General features: G+C 49.5%; 1 long non-coding RNA gene across 1 annotated transcript; it reads right to left on the bottom strand.

Annotated features, from left to right (window-relative positions):
- Nucleotides 1–1692: 1692 nt before the first annotated feature.
- LOC135411593 (uncharacterized) lies at nt 1693–2775 on the bottom strand. Its single transcript, XR_010429220.1, has 2 exons — nt 2616–2775; nt 1693–1985 (listed from the first exon to the last, which is right to left on the bottom strand). It is a non-coding gene; the product is annotated as an uncharacterized LOC135411593 (long non-coding RNA).
- Between the last annotated feature and the right edge of the window lie 1364 nt (nt 2776–4139).

Here is a 4139-nt window from a genome sequence, read left to right as displayed (position 1 = left end):
TGGCACCGAGAGTTGCCAGGCCAACAGGGACACGTCACAAGTCTGCATCCCAAAATACAGTCCAGTAGCACATTAGCCCCAGCAATCTTCTGTGTATTTTAGTCACTAGGTTATCACTGTATACTCATAAAGTTGTGCATAATCTGCTTACAAAACTTTTAGGCAAAATAGATGACTAAGAAAAAGCAAACCAGTGAAGAGATAGTTACAAATCATACTGAGCTGAGAACATCCTACCATCCTACTAGGAATGTAATATTGATACAGCATGATCTTTGCATCAGGATTTCCAGTAAGAAGGAAGGGTTCAGGGCCTTCCTGATGAACATTCTTTTATTTTTGTGCTATTTGGTGTCACTGAGCTTTGGAGTATTATAGGGCTGGCTGGGAGCTGACCCCACAGATGTGTGTGTATGTGTGCTCAGCACCCGAAAAAAGATATGCCACAAAGCTGCAGGAGGGGTCACAGCCCACTGCTCCTCTGAGGACAAGGTTCAGCTGCAGTGGGCTTGCTGGGTTTTCTTCAATCAAGTGAAACTCTTCCCATGCAGAAAGCCTACGACATCTTCCTCATCTTAGGCAGAGGTCACCAATCCATCTGTCTGTCCCCATCTGGGGAAGACCTAGATTTAAATCCAAGGTGTTTCTGGGAGCCTGTCCCAGGTTTCATATGAGTGGTATGTGGCAATCAGAAAAGGCAGTTTCCAAGCTGCTTGAGGCAAGAAGGCAACCTAAGGTGTTGCCTGGCTGCTGCTAATTCCTTCTTTTAGGCAGATGAGGAAGGTGAAGCTGGGCTTGCCGGCAGTCGCTCAGGAGCCCTGTGGATGCTACAAGGAGGGCGGCTCCGCCCACGCCCATCGTGCCGCAGGCGAGGGAGCTCCTTCCCCCCGGCCACAGGCCCTGCGGGTCGGCTCTGCAGCAGGAGCCTCCCGGCCGGTCCCCCCGTGCCGTTTAACACCTCACAGAGAAGCGAAAAACTCTGCCCGCTCCCCCACGGCCGTGGGAAAGCCCCAGCCCGGGACGAGTTCTCAAAGGCCGATTGCCCAAAGCGGAAAGGTATCTGTCAGCCTTTGTTCTGCCTTTCCCTTGCGTTTCAGACTCGCCCGCCCGGCGAGGCCCGGCCCTGCGCCGCCCTGCCCATCCCATCCCTGCCCATCCCTGCCCCGCCCTGCGGCTCTCGGGGAGCGCCGGGCCCGGCGCCGGTGCCGGTTCCGCTCCGCCCCCGCGGCTCCTGTGCCGCCGGGCGCCGCCAGGGGGCGCGCGGGATTGGGAGACAGTCCCGGTGGGAAGAGGCGGGGAGTCCTGGCGGGCGTGCAGCAGCACCCCGGGAAGCAGTTCCACTCTGCGGTGAGTGCCTGTAGTAAAGTGCTGCTTCGTCCTCGTGGCAGAGATACGCAGACACTCTCCCTCCCTCTCCTCTTCCCCTCCCTTCTTCCCTCTCGCTCTCCCCCTCTCCCTCTCCTTCTCCTCTGCTTCTTTCCCGGGGCCACTACAGCATTTTCTCACAAGCCCTTCGCAGGCCAGCCCTCCTTTCTGCACTGCAGCTCGCTTGTGTCTGAAAGTTAAGGTTTGCTGACTGTCATGACACTGGCTAAAGGAAACAGACTCTTGTTGGTCTTGGGACAGGACAAAATTTGCCATCTCTACATTATGGCATGGTTTAGTCTCAAAGACACCTGGTCAGCTCAGGCATTTAGGAAAAATTTCTTCATTGAAAGGGTAGTCAAGCATTGGAACTGGCTACACAGGGAAGTGCTGCAGTCGGTGTTTCTGGAAGTGTTCAAAATATGGGTAGATGTGGTGCTTAGAGACATGGTTGAGTGGCGGACTTGTCAGTGCTGGGTTAATGGTTGTACTCGATGATCTTAGAGGTTTTTTCCAACCTTAATGACACTGTGATTTTCTACTTTTTCTGTGCAGTCACTCCTAATTTTTTTAGTCCCTGGGATCTCACTCTTTTAAAAGAAGCACCGTGTCTTTGCCACCTAAAAAGAAGCAGGCATGAAACAACATAATTCCAGAGGTACCTTACAGGCTTGACGTTCAACAATGCCAAGTGCAAGGTCCCGCATATGGCTCAGGGCAATCCCAAGCACAAATTCGTGATGGGGGAAGAATGAATTGAGAGCAGCCCTGAGGAGGACGCGGGGGTGTGGGAGAATGAAAAGCTTGATGTGACCTGGCAACATGCACTTGCAGCCCAGAAAGCCAACCACAGCAAAAGCAGCATGGTCAGCAGGTCGAGGGAGGTGATTCTGCCCCTTTACTCTGCTCTCATGAGACCCCACCTGGAGTACTGCATCCAGCTCTGGGATCCCCAACATAAGAAGGGCATGAACCTGTTGGAGTGAGTTCAGACAAGGGCAGCAAAGACGATCAGAGGGCTGAAGCCCCTTTCCTATGACGACAGGGTGAGAGAGTTAGGGTTGTTCAGCCTAGAGAAGAAAGAGAAGGCTCTGGAGCGACCTTGTAGCAGCTTTGCAGTACCTAAAGGGGACCTACAAGAGAGCTGGAGAGAGACTTTTTACAAGGGCCTGTAGTGACAGGACAAGGGGGAATGGCTTCAAACTGAAAGAGGGTAGGTTTAGATTAGATATAAGGAAGAAATTCTTTACCGTGAGGGTGATGAGGCACTGGCACAGGTTGTCTAGAGAAGTTGTGGATGCCCCATCCCTGGAAGTGTTCAAGGCCTGGTTGGATGGGGCTCTGAGCAACCTGGTGTGGTAGAAGGTGTCCCTACCTATGATGGGGGAGTTGGAACTAGATGATCATACAGATCCCTTCCAACCCACACCATTCTATGTTTCTATGATCTCACACCAAAAAAGCATGTCATTTTGCATGGCAAATCTCCCCATGGTGTCAGTCAGAATTCAGTAACTATTTCAGCAAAAGGTGAAAGTGGCACTTGCTGCAGTCTGTGACACCTTCAAAGAGCAGCTCACCACCTGAGTGCCTCACTGTGATGGGCTTGCCAGTATCACATAAGTTCACAACCTTTCAGTATATTTATACCTGCAATTTGCTCATAAATATTCTTTGAGCTTTTACATGAGAAATAATGTTGAGGACTCTAAGCTGGGAGCCTGAAGTAATTATTTCTCTAACAAACAGAATCATTAGAATTAAGTCTGGCAAGGACACTGTCCTAAAGTAGACAAAGCCTTGCATGGGGAAAAGTAATTCAAATTAATTTGGTGAATGACTGATTTAACTGTATTAGGGATAAAATTACATATTATCATATAAGCCCTTAGGGTCACCATTTTAAGGCAAAGGAAATAATATACTTTTTTTGCCAAATTCCACTCTGGGTGGCTTCATCCAGTCTACTGGAATTTCCCCTGTGGGTTCAACCACTGTTGTTGCTGCTAATGCAACATACAGGTACCTTCCTACTTCTACCACTGCTGTGGTGTGCTGTAGATCAGCTCCTTTATTACAACCTAGGCAGTGTGGAAAAGTAACAAAAAATATTCTTGTACAAAGGGGTGATACTGAATTCCCTTTGAAAGAAAGCTGCTATAGCGAATACGTTTCTCTAAGTTTTTTCCAAAGAGATGTGCAGGTACAAAATTAATCCCCAGTGCCAAATCCAGGCTACCCTGTTCCTTTCCTGAGTCTAGTCTAACTCCAGAGTTAGGGCCCTGGCGTGTAGCTGACAGAAAAGTAAGATGAGGAAACAGTATTTAAGTGCGGAGTTGCAACTCTTTGTATTAATCCCTTTGATCCTGTTCTCCTTCCTGTATGGGGCGAGGCAGTGTGCTGTGAGTATGGCTCCAACAAAAGGAGGCAGAGACTAATCTCCAGTCATTAAGCCACTTTACCTTTTCTTCAGCATGTGAACTGTGCCTAACAAATTTGAGGAGATGTCAACTTCCACCAAGGATAAAATCACGGGTAATTCCCTGAGTGCAGAGAAGCTTAGGAGTTGGAAATGAGGAGCTGGAGACCTGCACATGATTTCTGCTTTCTGTGCATGTGGGAAGGCAGGATGGGCAGATTGAAAGGTGCTTTCTGGCTGAAACCACTCCGATTTGGGTGGAGCAGGCTTCACACAGCTCCAGCTGGCAGTTTCACTCTGTCACTAGGCCAAGAGAAGCAAATTAAACTGCCTGGAGTTGCTACGATTAGATATT

This window comes from Pseudopipra pipra, chromosome 3, assembly GCF_036250125.1.
Source record: "Pseudopipra pipra isolate bDixPip1 chromosome 3, bDixPip1.hap1, whole genome shotgun sequence".
Lineage (NCBI taxonomy): Eukaryota > Metazoa > Chordata > Aves > Passeriformes > Pipridae > Pseudopipra > Pseudopipra pipra.
This window is presented reverse-complemented; position numbering and strand designations above follow the sequence as displayed.